Source organism: Panthera leo, chromosome B1 (assembly GCF_018350215.1).
Source record: "Panthera leo isolate Ple1 chromosome B1, P.leo_Ple1_pat1.1, whole genome shotgun sequence".
Classification (NCBI taxonomy): domain Eukaryota; kingdom Metazoa; phylum Chordata; class Mammalia; order Carnivora; family Felidae; genus Panthera; species Panthera leo.
The window spans coordinates 52,225,958-52,245,337 of NC_056682.1; the positions used below are offsets into that span (position 1 = coordinate 52,225,958).

Here is a 19,380-nt window from a genome sequence, read left to right on the forward strand (position 1 = left end):
ACTCCAGGCTCTGAGCTGTCAGCACAGAACCCGATGCGGGGCTCAAACTTTTGAACCACAAGATCATGACCTGGGCAAAAGTCAGATGTTCAACCAACTGAGCCACCCAGATGCCCCCATCAGTATTTGTAATGTTCTAGTTTTTTTGTTTGTTTGTTTTTTTGTGTTGTGTTGTATTGTTTGATTGTTTTTAGATTTTATTTTTAAGTCATCTCTACACCCCACATGGGCCTCAAACTCACGATCTTGAGGTCAGGAGTCACATGTTCCACTGACTGAGCCAGCCAGGCGCCCCTTTAATGTTCTAGTTCTTGAGAGGTGGGCTCACAGGTATTCATTTTATTGTGCTTTATAATTTACATATATGTTATATTGGTTCTTTCGTATACATCAACGCACAATTTATAAGTATGAATAACCATCAAGACTAGCCTAAAGTACTTCTTTTTTATTATTATTAATTTTTTTTAATTTGAGTATAGTTGACATGAAATATTATAGTAGTTTCAGGTGTATACATGATGCTATCCTCACTGTAATGTGCTTCTTAATTATTAATCTATTTCTGTTACCTACCAGAAAAGGCTTGTGCTCTTTGAAGGAGTTAACATAGTCAGTTCAACATAAACTCTGCTAAGCAGAATGTCATACTCCCTGAGGACGTAATTCAATGAAATTGTTTTGGTCTCACATCTTTTGCAGCACAAGTATGAGGAGACAAAGGAAAAGGTAAGATGCAAAACCAACCAGGAGGAGAGGACAGAAAAGGAAAAACCAGCTGAAAAAGTCCTTTTTATGTTGCTGAAGAGCAGAAGACAAAGATCTGGGAGGAGAGGAGCAGGCAGAAGAGAGAAAACGCAACATTATGCAGAACAGAGACAGAAATAATTTATGCACCGCATGGAAATTAGGTACTGGGAGGCTGAGTCAAGCACAGAGTGGGCTTTTGGGCCCACTCGAGAGCTCTTTTAGACATGCGACCTGAGACACAGCCGCCACTGAGTACTAGGCCCAGCGATCAGCAGCAGCCTTTTCTGCTCCATACAGCCCGGAGCTCTTTCTTTGTTGCAACATTTCAGTCAGTCTTCATGGGGCAAGGTATTATGCTCGATGCCAGGCAGGATGCCTATCCTCCAGGGACCCTCAGAGTTGGGAGGAATCAGAAGAAAGGCACAAAACAAAACTTTCTAAGTCAGGGATCCGTCCTGGCAACCAAAGCGCTGAATTAGGCAGGCAGATCTTGTGGGGCTGCCACATTGCGTGCGTGCGTGTGTGTGTGTGTGTGTGTGTGTGTGTGAATCTAGAAGTTTAAACACCTCCATTCTGACCCCATTCCCACCATTCCCAAAAGTCTTACTATGACAGCTCACGCAATTACCTACCTGCTTGGTCCTTGAAGGCATTTGAATTTGCATCCCTCTTGGATAAGTGGATACATTTCATTCTTGGGTTTTTATCATTTTTCTATTACCTTCTTGCATAACAACGGTTAACATGATGATATTCCTGACTAGATCAAACAAGTTCTTTTCAAGCTAACAGGTGCACCTCCAGTTTCTGTGCTTTCTCTTTGCTAACACAGTGTTTGCTTTTGTTCCCAGAACTCTGCGCTAGACTGATAGTTCTAATGATTTTTTCAAGAATAATCCCTAAATCCTTTCCTTGATCTGTGTGTTAGAAGATGATTTTCTGCCTAGACACATCACTGGGCTGGCCTCTTTCCTCCCTGGTTAATTATTAGTTTGTCTGTTAAATTACACTTGCCATTGCTGATAAAATCACAGAAGTGTCCAAGCTTTTTCCATTGCTTTCATTGTTTATTGCTGGTTAGTTCTTCCTGCAAATTGGGGGGGGGGGGGGGGGGGGGGGGGGGAAGGGGTGGGGGAGGTTGGTTTCCAATTCCTCCTTCCAAGTTTCTTCTTTATAGTGGAATTTTGGACACCTAAACACAAAAGTCAAATCAATATAGCCAAGCTTCCTGGAAAGAATAAAGAAGTGAGAAATGTACTAGGTGATTTTAAGCAACTTCACAATGGGTCATAAAATAATGAGTTCTAAGAGAGATACATTAAAAAAAGAATGTATAACAAATAGTAAAAATAAAAACAGATCCCTCAAAATGCAGTGCAGCAAAATCGACATGAAACCAAATAGCATGGGTAATAACTTTGAATCATATAGCTCCAATTTACATGTGAAAGAAATAAGGCATTGTTTTCTTTTCTGTTTAAAAATTTTTTTTTAATGTTTACTTATTTATGAGAGAGAGAGAGTGCGAGTGGTGGGGGGGGGGGGGTAGGATGCAGAATCCGAAGCAGGCTCCAGACTCTGAGCTTCAGCACAGAGCCTGATGCAGGGATTGAACTCACGAGCTGTGAGATCATGGCCTGAGCCGAAGTCAGATGATTAACTGACTGAGCCACCCAGGTGCCCCAGCATTGTTTTATTTTCCATTAAACAATTGAATTTCTATTCTAAGCCCTAATCTTATAAGATTGGCAAACTTTCAGCCTCAGTCCTCTTGGAGTGATCCTCTCCGGGGTGTACTAAGTTTCTGATGTCTCACTAAGGGTCAACGCCCATGTATTGGTTTGTTCCGGCTTCCACAACAAAATGACCCGGACTGGGCGGCTTAAACAACAAAAATGTATTTCTCACAGTTCTGGAGGCTAGAAGTCCAAGATTAAGGCACCAGAAAGGTGGGTTTCTTCTGAAGACCTCTCTCCTTGGCTCTCAGATGGCCATCTTCCCCCTTTGTCTTCCCAGGATTTCCCTCTTTGTGTGCCTGTGTTCTAATTTCTTCTTTGAGCGACACCAGTGAGATTGGATTAAAGCCCACCCATAAAGACCTCATTTTATCTTAATTACCTCTTCAAAGACCTCTTCTCCAAATACAGTAACATACTGAGGTCCTGAGGGTTAGGTTTCAACATATGAATTTACGGGGGTCGGGAGAGCACAACTCAGCCCATCACAACCAAGGAGTTACCCAGGGGTAACTCCTTCTGCCAACAGCCAGTCTTCCACACAGAGAGCCAGAGCCTTATCTCTGGCCATGAGACGCCAGAGCCACTCAGACCAATTGCTTTCTGCTGCTTTCAGGCTGGGTTGGGGAATAAGAATGGGTCCAGGGGTGCCTGGGTGGCTGAGTTGATCAAGTATCTGCCTCCTGATTTTGGCTCAGGTCATGATCTCATGGTTTGTAGGTTCAAACCCTGCCTCAGGCTCAGTGCTGACAGTGTGGAGCCTGCTTGGGATTCTCTCCCTCTCTTTCTCTCTCTGCCCCTGCCATACTCACACACTCTCTCTCCCTCTCTCTCAAAATGAATAAATAAACTTAAAAAAATGGGTCTGTAGGGTAGGATCCCCGAGCATGTTTTGTACCATGAAAGAGCCCCCCACTATCGCCCTGCACCCCACGGTGATGACAGAGAGGCCTTTGCTCTTGCAATACCCCCAGGTTTTACTCCTGTCATCCAAATGGGAAATTTTTCTTTTTGGTTTGGGGAAGATATCCTTTACCTCAGACCTTATCGTCCTTGATGAATTTGACTTTTTGAAACAAAAGCCTGGAGATCTGGTGAACTCTTTCTACTCCCTGACTGCTACTGCCTTCCCTAAGGTTATGAAGCAGCTGCTTGAGTTGAAAGAAACAAAAAATGCAGAAAAAATTAGGATCTCAAAGTGCTATTTAGTTACACTATTCTTAGTATGTATCCATGAGGATCTGTACTTTGTCTAATCCCAGTGTTTTAAGAGTTCCAGTAGATATTTTAGAATTGTATGATTTTTTTTTCAGTCAGAAATGACAGGGTCTTATGGAAATAGAATATATTATTAACAAATATATTATTAACAAATATGACAAGTATTTGTTGAGTATCTACACGAAACTTTACACTGGGGACCCAAGAAATATTTCTTGACTTTGGGGTATAAAATACAAAAATGAAACAAAAACCAACACATGATAATCATTGCATCTGAGTATCTCTCTTTTGAAGCATACCATTTTTTCTGATTTAAAAAAAGGGATGGGGCGCCCGGATGGCTCAGTTGGTTAAGCATCCGACTCTTGATTTTGTCTAAGATCATGATCTCACGATTCATGAGGCTGAGCCCCAAGTCGGGCTCCACACTGACAGCATGGAGCCTACTTGGGATTCGCTCTCTTCTCCTGTCTCTCTGCTCCTCCCCTGCTTGCACGTGCTCTCTCACTCTCTCTCTCAAAATAAATACATAAACTTTAAAAACAAAACCAAAAAAAAGATACATATCCTTGGTTAAAAACTTGAAGAACTCAAAGGGAAAATCATCTGTAATCTTACCACCCACAAAAAGCCCATTAAGTTTTAGACTCCTGGTATACACTTAAACAGTTTTTGTAAATAGCTGTTGCTCACTTGTTCATTCATCAGTTATATATTGACGTTTACTATATGTAAGGAAATCCTTGTGCTTTTGATAACTCCCTAAATGCAGCCTTTCTTACAACAGAGTAAGTTAATGCCCCAACAAGCCCCAGATAATAGTGATTGGACCATACTTGAGCCCATGACCCACCGTGGGCAGAGAATGACAGCAGGTCTGGAAAAACCTTCCCTCCCCAAGTGGAGTCCAGTGATCCCATGGGGCTCAAAAATCATTGCTATGAAGCATTGTACCCTGCATCCAGTCATAAAAAAAACAGGCGCGCTGGACAGTAAGAGCAAGGACTCTGGAGCCAGGCTGCCTGGGTTTGAATCCTGATTCTACCCCTGCACTCTACCTGTGTGACTTTAGACAAGTTACTGAGTCTCTCTGTGCCACAATATCTTCTGTGGAGGACAACTACCTTAACTTTGGTTGTTGTAAGAATTAAATGGGTTGGTATATGTAAACTCTAAGAACAGTGCATGGCACATCTTAGGCACACAGTAACTATTAGCTATCGTTTTGTTTTCATTTTGAAATACCGTGCCCCAAATGTTCTGAACTCCACCCCCCCCACACACACACACACAAACACATGCTTTTTGTCTTCTGATCCTCATCCAAAATGATTATATTATCAATGGTAGGGGCCAATTCGTTGGCAAAAAGGAGGAAGAAACCCCGTGAATAGTTGACTGCAGGCTCTAGTCTGCAAATGCTTGAGTATGAATAGATTGATTTAAAACTGTCTCCAGTAGGACTTTCTCAAAAGAGAGAGGACTTAAGTTTCCCTTCCTCTTTTTTTCCTCTCCCACTTCCACACTCAAAATGCTTTATCTTGAGAATAAAGAGAAGCAGCCCCCCAGGGTCTGCTAAGTGCTAGAGAATTCCAAGCCCACACAGAAATGGGTGCATGGCTGGCACTTAACACTTCCAAGACTCACTTTCTATCTCTCCTGTCTACTTGTCGCACTGGGTTTCTCTAGGTAGTAGGAAATGTGTCCCCTGTTTGCAAGTTTCACGCTTCATAGTTTGTGCCACCAGAGAAATGCTTATTGACCTCTTTTGCCTTGGGGCCAAAAACCCTAGAGAAAGAACTCATGGTCTCTGCTTCTAGGTGCCCTCTCCTAAGCCAATTGATGGGTCATGGTTGGGTGGAGGGCACAGTGAGTTAGGTAAGAACATTGTGTGGTGGGTCGCGGAAAGGCTGGGTTCCCAAGAGAAGGGGGAGACTGGGCAGAAACTCCTATAAAAGTCCAGAAAAAACAGTTTTATCCTTTATACCCATGGCTAGTTATCCAATGAATATGAGCACCCATTTTTAATATTCTTTTTATTCTTTAATATTTTTATTTTGTTTAATATTTTATTCTTTAATATTTTTATTCTTTAATATTGTTTTTAATATTAAAAAGAAATAATAAAATATACTCTAATTGTGCCTAAAATTGCAACTCAGACAGTTTTTTAAAATGTTTATTTCTATGGGAGGGAGGGGTGGGTGGGTGATGGGTATTGAGGAGGGCACCTGTTGGGATGAGCACTGGGTGTTGTATGGAAACCAATTTGACAATAAATGTCATAATAAAAAAAAAAATGTTTATTTCAAACTCCTAGGATTCTGATTTCTGAAGTGAAACTAGCATTTCCCAAAGGAGACGACAGGTAATATACGTGCTCTTTTTCTAGAGAATATAAATAAGAACCGACTCTCATGGCATGTACATTTGAAAATGTTTGATTCCAGATGAAGAGCCTGTGAAAGTGATTTGTGGCTTAAAACAAAGAGGACCTAGGAAGGCAAGTACCCAGAGTAAAAAAAAAAAGAAAATAAAAAAAAAAAGATGTTTGCTTGTCTCTATTTATTTTCTTCCTAGAAGCAGGGACAGGAAAACTCACTTCAATTAGGAACTGACTCTGTACCAGGCATTGGGCCAGGAGTTTAACATACATTATTATTTAATTTTTACCACCCTCCAGAAGATAAGAAATTATCCCCATTTTGCCCAGGAGGAAACTGAGATGCTGAGAAGTTAAGTAATTTCCCCCAACTTAACAGCCAGTAAATGGTGAAGCTGGGGTTTTAATTCAGGTTCATCTGTAAATTGGCTGCAGGGGTTCATGATCTTTATAGCATACCCAGCAGGCAAAGGAAGATAACAGAAGTGGTCAGAGTTGGGTAGGAAATGGGACGGAGTGCTTAGTACCACTGTGGGTAAACTTTCAACTTAGAAAATGTAAAATATGAAGTTAATGAAGTATACTTTAGCTACTTAGATGAATTTAAGGAAGTTACCAGAATCATCTCTACTATCCAATGGAAAAGGGAAGGCTTATTTCATGGAGGAAGAAAAGTGAGTAGAGTGAGTAGAAAGGGAAAGGTAGATTTATGTATCTATTCAATACCTCAGAAATTTTGCTGTTGCTTTTTTTTTAAATGTTTATTTATTTTTGACAGAGAGAGAGAGAGAGAGAGAGAGAGAGACAGAGCATGAGCGGGGGAGGGGCCTAGAGAGAGGGAGACACAGAATCTGAAGCAGGGTCCAGGCTCCTAGCTGAGCTGTCAGCACAGACCCCGATGCAGGGCTCGAACTCACAGACCATGAGATCATGATCTGAGCCAAAGTCAGACGCTCAACCGCCTGAGCCACCCAGGAACCCCCCCGCCCCCCGTTTTTTTTAATGAAGCTCAGTGTCAACTGAGATATAAAGAATTATGTGATCACTTAAGGATACGGTAATAATTTTTTAAGGTGTAAAACACTAGTCTGGGTCAAGCCAAAAAGATTCCTTATAGTTTAGGATGTTAGTATTTACTGTTTAATATTTTCAAGGCACTTCAAAGTTTTAGGACAGTTACTTGAAAATACATAATCATTATCACCGTTGTTGATACACTTACTTAAAATTAAAAAAAAATAGAAGCATGAATCATTTGGAACTTAATGGTCACAGGCTCAATTAAAACTTTTTTAAAGGTTTGTAATTATGAAAGGAGCTTGAGGAAAACCATTTATTAAAGCATTTTTAAAATGTTAACTATTAAAATGATTTCTTCAGACAGTCTGTTCTTTCTCTAACAGGAACTAGTTAAAGATGAAGTATTTCATTCTGTATGTTAAATAACTGCTTTACCGGCTTCTCATTTTTTTTCAGTCCACATTTTAGAATCTCAAAACAATAGTATGTAATGGAAATGTGAGATTTTCCATTGTAGTGATGTAAATTAGCAGTTGCCACCATCTCCTCAAGTAACGCAGGTACTATTGAAACATGTCATATCATGTAGGAATTTAATTTGAGCACCACTCCAAGGATAGAATCATCTTGGATCCACTTTTGTTTAGACCTGATCCATGCCCATAACCCTTCTGGGCTCCAGTTTCATTAGGTAAATATAATCTTGTCTCCTTCATGTATCTTAAAGCTTTTAGGAAGATGAGGTGAGATCAAGGACTACTTATTCACCTCTGTACCCTCTCCCACAAGGGACCTGGCCTATAGTGGGTATTCTGTGGTATTCAGTGAATGCTTGACAGGTGCCTTGAAGAAGGAAATCCGTCCAAAGAATCTAAGAATAAGATCAGGCATCTGTAAACCTCAGGTCCTCAGCGATCCTATCCTACCATGAAGCTTTTATTGTCATCTGGAAACGGTGTTTGTATTGGTGTACTTTGTTTTAAGGCTATGGACTCAGAGAGGACAAGGAAAAAAGTACAACCCAAGAACATACATGTAAAAATCAACATATATGCAAAAATATCTGTAAACTCAATTTAAAGCATTTTTAAATGTTTATTAATTTATTTTGAGAAACAGCGCACAAGTTAGAGTGGGGGAGGGGCAGAGAGGGAGAGAGAAAATCCCAAGCAGGCTCTGCAAGGTCAATGCAGAGTCCGATGCGGGGCTCGATCCCATGAACTGTGAGATCGTGACCTGAGCTGAAATCAAGAATTGGACACTCAACTGACTGAGCCACCCAGGCACTCCTTAATTTAAAGGGTGCCTGGGTGACTTTTTAACTTCAAAGCAGAAATAAAATTATTCAGTAAGAGCTATGAGCCATTAAAATAAACTTCAGTTTAATATTAAGACCACTTAAAGGAGACAGAGAAAGAAAAGGACAGGACAAGGAAAATGAAGGATACAAGGATCTGAGGTTGGGCTCCTGTGCCCCATGGGGCAAGGACGGACCTCAATGTCTAAAACTACTTTTACGATGCCTGCCTTTAAATGTGTAAGATATGTATGCATTGGGTGAAATTGTTACAAAGAGTTGGGCTCTTAAGTTCCTAACATGGAAGCAGAAACAATCTTGAAATCACTTCTAATTTTCAGTGGGGAGAAGGGAAACAACTTCACACGTCAGAGGGGAAATGGGCCTTGACAGTTCTCATTTTTAAAAATATGTGTTTCATGGAGAATTAAGACAATCATCGTTGTGACTATCAAGCATGTTACTTTCAAAGACTCACTGACCTTTGTTTTACGACAACTATAGGCAAAAATGGGCCCCATGGCCCAAAGAAATCGAGCCAAAGGTTGGATATCTTTACATCTCTCTCTTTTTTGTTAAAGTTTATTTATTTATTTTGAGAGAGTGAGGGAGAGGCAGCGGGGGAGGGAGGGAGAATCCTAAGCAGGCTCCTCGATGGCTCGATCTCATGAACCGTGAGATCATGACCTGAGCCAAAATCGAGAGTCAAATGCTTAACCAACTGAGACACCCAGGCGCCCCGTCCTTACATCTCTTTTTATCCATCCTCATCCTTCAGAATTGTTGTAAAACATAGGTCTCCCTTTTCACTCTTGCAAAACACCTGTCATAATGCTTTCGGGGTGATCCCCTCCTCATTCATTCCCTCCTCCTGCTTGCTGCTGTCATTCTCTCTCCCCTTCTCCTCCTGCTCCTGCTCCTCCTCCAGCCCCCTCTCCTCTTCTCCCTCCTCTTCCCCTCCTCCTTTCCTTCCTCCTCGTCCTTTTCTTCCTCTTCACCATTGCCGTCATCTTCATAACGTAGCCCCAGCCTACTTTTCCAGTGTCTCCTCCTGAGTCCCAGAGTCCTAGCCATAATCGACTTTTCCCCATTTTCCACACATGCTACTTCTATGTCTCTATGCCCTTGTCTGTCCCATTTGTCTTTCTGCCTGGAAAATGTCTACATTTTCTTCAAAGGCTGGGGTAAATTCAATCTCCAACAGCCATTCTCAACCCTTGCTGCACTAGAATCATCTGAGGAGATTTTAAAAAATAATGCCCGGGTCCCACCCTCACGGAGACCCTGATTTAATTGGTTGTTTGAAATGTACAACCAGGGTTGAGAACAACTCCTTTGTACCTTTTTGTGACCCTCCCCTCTATGTAGACGGAATTATTCCTTCACATGAGTTTCCAGAGCTTTCTCTATACATCTCCATCGTACCACATGACACAATGTATCACAGTTCTGGTTTACTATTTTACGCGTGTGTTAGACTTGAGCTTTACTGGGGTCATTTTTCATCCTTTTATGCCCTGTCAGAATCAGCTGGAGAGGTTCTCCCAATACACACCCAACCCCTAGAAAATCTATCTGAAATCTTGAGAGGTAGGCATGAGAGCAGGATAGATGTGGAGGATGAGGTTTTTGTCATTTCAGTGAGTTCTTCGGTGACCCCAATTTTCAGCCGCCAATACACCCACCCCCCCCCCAACCCCAGCTACTATTCTAAAACTAATTATGATTCCTTTCTGTCTTCCTTGGAGTTCCTTCTGTCACGAAGTCCTGTCCTTTCTCCGCAATGGCTCCCAATGACACGCCGTGTCCCCCATTTGCAGGGCTTGGGTGTGCCATAAGAATGATCTCTTGCAAGTGTTGGCTTCTGTCATACTCTTCTGAGAAACTAGCACAGGCTTCCAATTGTTTCTTGAGTCAAATGTAAACTAATTATGGGCTTTGACGTTTTCCACTAACTTATTCAGGAGCCCTCTCTTTCTACAACCCCGGGGCTTATTGTATCTTCAAATTGGCAAAATACCATTCTTCCTCCTGCCTCTACAGCTCTCTATATTCCATTATTCCCCTATAAAAAGGCTGCTTTCCCTTCCCTTTCACAGGTTTCTTTTTTTTTTTTTCTTTACAAGATTTTATTTAAATTCAAGTTCCTTAACATATAGTGTAGTATTGGTTTCAGGAGTAGAATTTCGTGAATCATCACTTGCATATAACACACAGTGATCATCACAAGTGCCCTCCTTAATGCCCATCACCTATTTAGCCCATCCGCCCCACCCCACCTTCCAGACACACTATGGGTTTCTTAAGCAAAACAAAAAAAAATGCAAAATTTGTTTAAAAATCACTGCTTGGGGGGCGCCTGGGTGGCTCAGTCGGTTGGGCGGCCGACTTCAGCTCAGGTCATGATCTTGCGGTCCGTGAGTTATAGCCCCGCGTCGGGCTCTGTGCTGATAGCTCAGAGCCTGGAGCCTGCTTCATATTCTGTGTCTCCCTCTCTCTGACCCTCCCCTGTTCATGCTCTGTCAATCCCTGTCTCAAAAATAAATAAACGTTAAAAAAAAAATTAAAAAAAAAAAATCACTGCTTGGGGCGCCTAGGTGGCTCAGTCAGTCAGTTAAGCACCTGACTCTTGATTTCGGCTCAGGTCACGATCTCACGGTTCATGAGGTAGAGCCCCTGCATTGGGCTCTGTGCTGATAGTGTGGAGCCTGCTTGGGATTCTCTCTCTCCCTCTCTCCCTGACTCTCTCCTGTCCGTGCCCCTCCCCCTCAAAATAAGGAAACTAAAAAAAAAAAAAAAAAAAAAAAAAAAAAAAAAAAATCACTGCTTAAGCTTATGTAAAACCTTCCTTACTACTTCTAACATTGTTACCAGTTTTTTTTGTTTTGTTTTTGTTTTTGTTTTTTTGTCACTGAGTATGCATCTTGTTACTTTTCTTAGTGTATTTTACTTTTTATTTTGGTATGTTTCTTTTTTGTCCAGTGGAACAGAGATATGAAACCAGAAGACTTGCCCCACTATTTTTTTCAGACCTTTCACCTGGGGGAGCCTCAGTGCTCCTACCTATGAAATGGAGACAATCACTGTAACTCTTCCCTGCCTATATGAATTCAGTGCTGGAGGACCACAGAAGATACAGTGCATGGAATGTGCTCTGTGGGTTCTAAGCTGGTTTCTAAATGCCAGACAGTTATTACCGTTATTATTTTCTGCCAACTAACTTCACTGCAATGGTCTGCACACAGCTCTATACCAATGAAATCCTTAACATGGAAGCATCTTAAGCCATTTTGCAGGAAGAAGGATACAAAATGTTTATGCTCTACCTTGATTTCATCATTATTCTTTTTTGTTTGTTTGTTTATTTGGGTTTTTTTTGGGGGGGGAGGTTAGGGACAGAGTGACAGGGAGACACAGCATCTGAAGCAGGCTCCAGGCTCTGAGCTGTCAGCACAGAACCCAACATGGGGCTCAAACTCAAGAACCATGAGATCATGACCTGAGCCCAAGTTGGACGCTTAACTGACTGAGCCACCCAGGCGCCCCTCATTTCATCATTATTCTTATGGTGTTTGTTTCATTCCGTGTTTCCAACAAGCTTTAAGCTATTTGCAAGTTCTTTATGTGTTCATCCAAAACTAAGTTGAAAAGTTCGCAGTGGAAGCCATGTGAAGCCACAGCAAAGCACCAGACACAGAGCAGGGTCTCTCAGAAAGGCAAGTGCCTTGTGGGAATAAGAATCCAGAATCTGTGCTCCATTTTCCTTGGGGGCTTTCTCAGCAACCGTTCTGCCTCTGAAGCAACTTAGGAGCCCCGAAAGAAAAACACCACATGCAGTAGCCAACCTCCCACTCCCATCGTTCCTTCAGCTCTGCCTTAAGCAAGTCACAATAATATTTGGAATCGGCAAAGCGACTTCTTTCCAGGGCGTTCACAGCACTAATACATTCCCTCATTAATGCACACAGCATTCCTGTGGAGGAGGTGGGTGGCAAGCGATTTCAAATCCTTTTCTTCTCTACCTACCAAAGAGTCTTTCCTTTCAATAGCTGACACAAACGAGTGAACCATTTTGGTTATAAGATTATGATTCGCCCATCGCCCCCCATTAACACTATTAAAACAACCTTTGTCCTTCTTAAAATCTGTGCAGCCAAGTGTGTGCAGAGTTTAAAAAGAACATAAAGACTGCCCCAGACATCTGTGTGTGAGACCAGGCATTAGATACGATGTCCTTTGTCTGGCTTTGGAAAACTCCCATAGGACAAATAGGATTAGACGTGACACTTCCCTTTCTCTGGCAGCCTCCTGAGCCTCACCCCTTTCCACAACCTTTTATCCTCATACACAGCCCTCTAGATCTCTGCCCTCACCATCGTGGCAGACATCCAGAAACCATTCCGTCTCCCTCACCCTCCTGTCCCACCCGGGCAAGGATAAATTGCTTCCATTCTATAAGAGAGTGCAAACAAGTCAGAAGTCCGAGCACCAAACCCGGGGCATCCCTAGGCTCCCCATTTGTTTTTTTAAAAGTTTATTTATTTATTTTGAGAGAGAGAGAGAGCATGAGAGAGGGAGGGGCAGAGAGAGGGAGAGACAGAATCCCCAACACGGGGCTCTATCCTACGAACCGTGAGATCTTGACCTGAGCCGAAACCAAGAGTTGGTCGCTTAACCTACTGAACCACACAGGCGCCCCAAGGCTCCCCATTTCCTCATCCAGGCTGGAGGCCCAGAGCCTTCACACTGCTTCTCCTAGAATCTGCCCCATGACAACACATCTGGGCCACACTTAGAGCAAGTGCAACACCGCATGTTCTGGGCTTTTTCTGAATCCTCCGTCACGTCTACTCTGCTAAGTGCATGGATTCACTAATGGATAGTTGAAGGTTCACTACATGGCAGAATAGAAGGGGGGATAGGAACGAGCATTTCCAAGTGCCCCCTTTATGCCAAGTGCTGGGTCAAGTAATATAATATCATTTCATTGTCACCACAGCCTATGAAGCAGACGGTCACATCCCTGCTTTGTGTCTCGCTCACCAGAATCGCAGTGGCTTAACACATGAAGGGTTTAGCTCTCGCCTTGGAAGCATATCAATCATACCTCCGCTCCATGTGGTCACCCGGGTGATGGAGGCACTGCCGTGTTGTGACTGCACTTTGTGGATCCCAGGGCTGTCTTGGCCAGCACAGCAGAAGAAAGCCTGGAGCGTCATGCACCGGCTTTTCGTTGCTTTAGTAGAGTCGCTTGTGGTCACATTCCACTGGCCACATACTCACATGGCCACATCTAACTCGCTGCGAGGGGACAGGGAGACGCACGAAAACAGATGGAATGTACTGTGAGTGGCTGTGGTCATGCCAGTGTAGTAGACATGTAAATGTCAATAGCTATGCTTCTATTTCCTTTAAATGCACATGTCACGTTATTAATGGTGCATAAAACCCCACCGAATGACTGTCCCACACCTGATTCACGGGGGCCTCTGTCCTGGGACTTCTAACTTGTTTTCATCAATTAATATCTTTTGAGTACTTATTATGTGCACGGCACCGTGGGTGGGGGACCAAGAGGGTATTTACAGATTCAGGGAGGAGGTCAGAGACATTCAGAAATAAATGTCATTTTAAAAAGGAGGCAGATTCAGATGGATGGGACAAAAAAACAAAAAAACAAAAACTACCAAGCACTTGGGGACTGCAGAGGAAGCAATCATTTCCTGTTGAGGCACTGGGAAAGGACTTGGAAGGGATTTCTCCATTTCATTTAAAGACTAAAGACATTAAAGATTAATAAGTATTTCCTAACAGGTAAAGGATGGGATGGGGAGGGGTGTGTATGGGGGGGTTGCATGAGGGCCCTCAGCCAGTAGAGCTCAGAAGGTGTTCAGAACAAGTAAGCCCTCTGCTGTGTGGTTGAGGCAAGGGCGCAGGACAGGAAGTCTGGAGAGATGAGGCTGGAAAATACGTTGGATTCAGACAGAACAGGAGGGTCATGAGCACCATGCTTGGAAGTGTGGATATTCTGGGAAAATGGGGAGCCACCCACAGAGGATCTCTGCGCACAGGGATGCTATGGTGACATCTATCTAGACTCTCTTAGAGACAGTCCCCATCAGAGTATTAACTGATGATTTTTTTTTCCCTTTTCCTCCCTTTGGGAATTCCTAGTCTTCGTGAACATATTTATTTTGCTTCTATCCTGGGGTTTGTAATCAAACATGAATTTAATCTGCCTAAACACACATACCACAGAGGCAAAGTTTCTATTTTATCCAAAGAAGTCTGTAATCAGGCATTCACACTCCTTCAGCTTTTCTGGGTGTTTTCTCTCCCCCCCCCCCATCCTCTTTGAAATAAACATTCTTGTAAAATATTGCAACTTCAGAATAAAGATCAAGGAACAGAATTGCATGCTGTAGTTTGGTTCTATCATACTGAATTTAGTTGTACTGAATTTGGGCTCCCTATTAGGACTAAAGGCCAGTTTACCATCTACTTGCTGTGTGCTTTTGCCAAGTTACTTGGCGTCTCTGCGCTTTAGTTTCTTGATTTAGTAAGAAACACTATTTACCGATTATTTGTTCCAAATTTTGATGTAATACCTTGTAGAGGCTGGGAAATGTACCAGTCATAGATGACCTTAATAAAAATGTTTTATCCCTTTCTGAAGAAAGGAGGCAGGGAAGGAAAGGCATGAATATAAACTGCATACATTGTATGCCAGCACGTCTGCTTGAGTTTGCACGTGTGCTGTGTCTTTTCTGACATGACTCCCACAAGGCAGCTGTTTTACAGGGAACAAGCCCAGGGTCACCCCCGTAACTTGCAAAATGGCATTCAGCTGGTGAGTGGCAGACTCAAGTTTGAAGGGTACAGACTTTTGGATCTCAAGCCCAAACCTATCCCACACGGAGCGAGGAGTTGGGAGCAGAAGCTCGCATTTGCCACAGTGTTCTTTGCAAAGCCATGGCTGAGCCTCTTGGTCTCCATTTGTGGTAGGAATGAGTAATTTTTTGGCACTCCCGGCATACTTTTCTCTATCACATTCGGCTGTGATGGATCAATCCCACAGTTTGGGGTTCCAGGACACCTCCCCAGCCTCCAGATGCCCCTCGCCCACCAGGCCAGACTCATTGCTTTCACTGATGTCAGTGTCTCTGGAGGATTCCTCTGAATCACCGTTTGGTCACTCCCTCTTAATTGCTGACAATTACCGAATTCACGGTCCTACAATAAGCAAGGAAAAGGGTACCATTTTCGACGACATGTGTGTTTAGTGTTGCTGGCAGCTTTGTAAACTTATTAGTGCTCTGCATACCATATAATTAAGATCGAATTATCCGAGAGTTTAAAATAGTGCCTGCTGCTGTTGTGCTGCTGAAAATGGTAAGGAAAAAATATTTGCCTTTTTTTTTTTTTTTTTTTTTTTTTTTACATATGCAGCTCACCTCTCCGACCGCCCCTCCCCCCCCCCCCTTTTTCTCTGAAATTCTCATTCTCAAAAGGGCCCACGGGGCTGAGATCACCTGGATGGAGAGAGAGGCCTCACTAGGCTCAAACACTCTGCTTTCAAAAATGTTGCCACATCAGAAGCACGAGGGCACACTCTAAGACATCTGCCACGGCACCTTCTAGAAGGGGCCTGCAGTGCCAGGCAGGTGAGAGTAAACAGGAGGCCAGAAGGGGAACTCACCCGATGGCTGGGGCTCAGATGCTAGTGTCTTGGTGAGACGGGACCACAAATGGCTCGAGGCTGATACTTCAGGAGGAGAGTACCCAGTTGTGTAGGTTATCAACACCTGGAGCCAGGAATAAGCAGATTAACCCAAGAATACATGCGGTGTGGGAGCCTAGAGGAAAAAATGGGACAGAAAGGGGTAATCCAGGCACACGCCTGAAGCACTCACTTCAAGACATGGTTTTGGGCTCCTCCCTGTCTATACTGGGCTGAAAGCCTAGTGTGGGGGAGGCAGAACAGAAAGGCAAGGAAGATATGCCAGCACGGTAATCAATGAACCCCTGCAGGCAGTGGTTGCCCAGGGTGCATGGGTGACAGGGAGAGCAGGAAGTGTCTCTAGGGATGTGGAGCCAAAGGGCATCTTGAAGACTCCTGGGAGCTAGCCAGACAGAGGGGAAAGGGCATCCCAGGGAGAGAGAACAACACGAGCAAAGCCTAAGAGGCAGCAGAGAGCAGATCGGCTAAATGTGAGGACTTCCCTGGCCCCCAAAACAAAGGTAAAAATGCTAACTGATTTTCAGGAGAGAAATAGCAGCAGATTTCTCTTAAAAAACAACAACTCATACTTGTAATTGAATGACTTGAAGGGTGAGAGCAAAGATCAGTGAGAACAGTGATTTTCTAAGTGTGGTACTCACTGAGAGCACCACAGAACTTGCTAGAAATACCACTTCCCAGACCTGATGAATCAGATATTCTGCGATGGAGCCCAGCCGTCCAAGTTTTAGCAAGCCATCCAGGTAATACTGATGTACTCTAAAGATCTAAAGGAGGCCACTGCAGTAAACCAAGTGAATAAGGATCCAGGTGAACAACGGACCAAGGCAGTGGTGGTAAGAATGCAGAAAGGCAGCAGATTAAGAAGATACGTGGGTGGAATCCCTTTGTACCTCTCTCATTACAATTTCCTACTTTCCACTATGTCTTTTCCCCTCCCGCTGTGCTTTGTGTCCCTAAGTGTCTTGAGGGCAGAGACCCCATCTCCCCCCAGACTCTTGTAGCCCCCTGCATGGTCCCTCAAACACAAGTGGAGTTCACGTGAAGGTAGACCAAGCAATACTGCATTCTGTCATGACTAGTCCTAGGACCCAGGGGTGGGACTGACCCCGTGAAGGGCCTACAGAGCCCTCGCAGGGGAGGGGAAGCCTCAGAGGGGTGCAGCTATGTTCACAACAACCCAGACCTCCCATGGCAGCTAGCAAAAGAGGCAGAGAAGACCAAGAGAAGTGGGAAAGAGAAGAGGCACTGAAGAAGAAGAGAGATGAAATGGAGGGAGGCAGAGAGGCTTTGGGAAGGAGGAAGAGAAGAGGGAAGAGAAAGAGGAGTTGGGAAGGTAGATGGATTTGAACATTAGCTCCTCTCCCTCCTCCAATCCCAGCACTCCCAACTCTGGCTGGAGTCATTCCCACCACTCCAGGTGTTGCCTATGCCGTTCTTAGTGGGAGTGACCCCTCCTCATGCCTCCACACCTGCAGGATGCCGCTGTAGGTCAACAGGCCCGACCTGCACACTCTGGGATGCGGGCACCAGCCTGGCGTGATGGAACCTCTTCCTTCCTGCATCTTCTCTGCCTATTATACAGCCTCATGGTCTATGATGCTGTCTTAACAACGTTTTAGGAAGACATTATGTCATTGTGGTGAGGAACATGGCCTTAAAGTTGTGAGTTCACACCCTTGCTCTGCTACCTATTGGCACCTAGAATAAGGTCTCCCATATGGTGGTGTGTAAATGAATAAGTGTATCAATTCATGGCTGAGTATTAGTTGTGAAAACTGGAGCAAGTGGATCATTCTGAGCCTTAGTTTTCTCACCTGTGAAATGGGAATAATAGTACCTATTACAAAGGGTTGTTGGGAGAATGAAGTGAGTGTGTCAGGTGTGTATCAGGGGCCAGTTACTCTCAGGTGGGGAGAGGACTTGCTTCCCTGGGGGGTGGGGTGGAATAGCACATCCATCACCCACTGCAGCATTGCTTCTCAGAGTGAGGTCAGAACCACCTTCCTCCAAACCATCTGGGACAGGGCCAGAAAGGGGGATTTCTTGGCCCTACTCCAAACCTACTAAAAAGCAATCTTGAGACATGAAGCCTAGAACCCTGAGTTTCTATAAGCCCCCAAAGTGATTGGCAACCCATGCTAATGTCAACCCATGCGAATGAACAGAACAGTTCATACTTGAGGACCTCAGACTTCAGGGTGGACCTTTCTAGAGCCTAATTTATGATATAATGAAAGACCATATGTTCTATAATGGAGTAACAAATGTGTCATCTTAATACCTGGCATCCGAATCCCTCTTGGAAAAGGAACTGTTGTTGATAAGTCTGTTGGTACTGGACACTGGGCATGGGTTAGCCTTGCTGAGGCCAGAAAAAGAAATTCCTGAACTTTTTAAAATTTAAAACGAGTAAGAGAAAAAGAATATAGGGGCGCCTGGGTGGCTCAGTTGGTTAAGCATCTGACTTCAGCTCAGGTCATGGTCTCACAGTTTGCGGGTTTGAGCCCCACATCGGGCTCTGTGTTGACAGCTCAGACCCTGAAGCCTGCTTTGGATTCTGTGCCTCCCTCTCTCTCTGTTCCTCCCCTACTCTCTCTCTCTCTCTCTCTCTCTCTCTCTCTCAATAGTAAATAAACTTAAACTTTTTTCAAGAGAAAAAGAATATAAGAAGAGTGGGCTGAGCTACAGAGAAACAGAGAGGGAGGCTGGAACCATGGTCTGGAAATAATTTCAGGACTTCTAGGGAATTGGACTATATAAACTTAGATTTCACATTATCTGCCTTCTTGCAACTTAAAAAGCCCAGCCTTCCTTAACCCATGGCAAATGGTTCTATGTCTGCCATGCTAAGTGCAAGTATATTTGTAGCTTTTCCCCAACAAAGACCTATGTAGGTAAATGGCATGAACTTTATTCAGGGTTTGTTCATTGACTTGCCTTTCTTCCTCCTCCTTCCATCTGACTCTTACATGAGTGAATTGCCAAATTCACTTGTCCCCTTAGTTCAGTGATATTGGTCAAATCCATCCCATCTCCTTTCCCACTGCTGTCACTCTATGTCAGAACTTTGCCACTCATCATTTCCAAGCTTGTCTCCGTCTGAAATGTCTCCTATCACAGGATCAAGCCAGCCCTCCTACCGCTGCCAAAGTTAACTTTCTAATGAAGTGGTAATGGTGAGAACTGGTATAACATGGAAACCAAAAGTATAGGGAACAAATTCTTT

At 43.7% G+C, this 19,380-nt stretch overlaps 1 long non-coding RNA gene across 1 annotated transcript; it reads right to left on the minus strand.

The window, feature by feature from the left end:
- Positions 1 to 1,865: 1,865 nt before the first annotated feature.
- On the minus strand, positions 1,866 to 16,262 carry LOC122217681. The gene is made up of 3 exons (XR_006201627.1): positions 16,110 to 16,262; positions 13,518 to 13,711; positions 1,866 to 1,942 (listed from the first exon to the last, which is right to left on the minus strand). It is a non-coding gene; the product is annotated as an uncharacterized LOC122217681 (long non-coding RNA).
- Between the last annotated feature and the right edge of the window lie 3,118 nt (positions 16,263 to 19,380).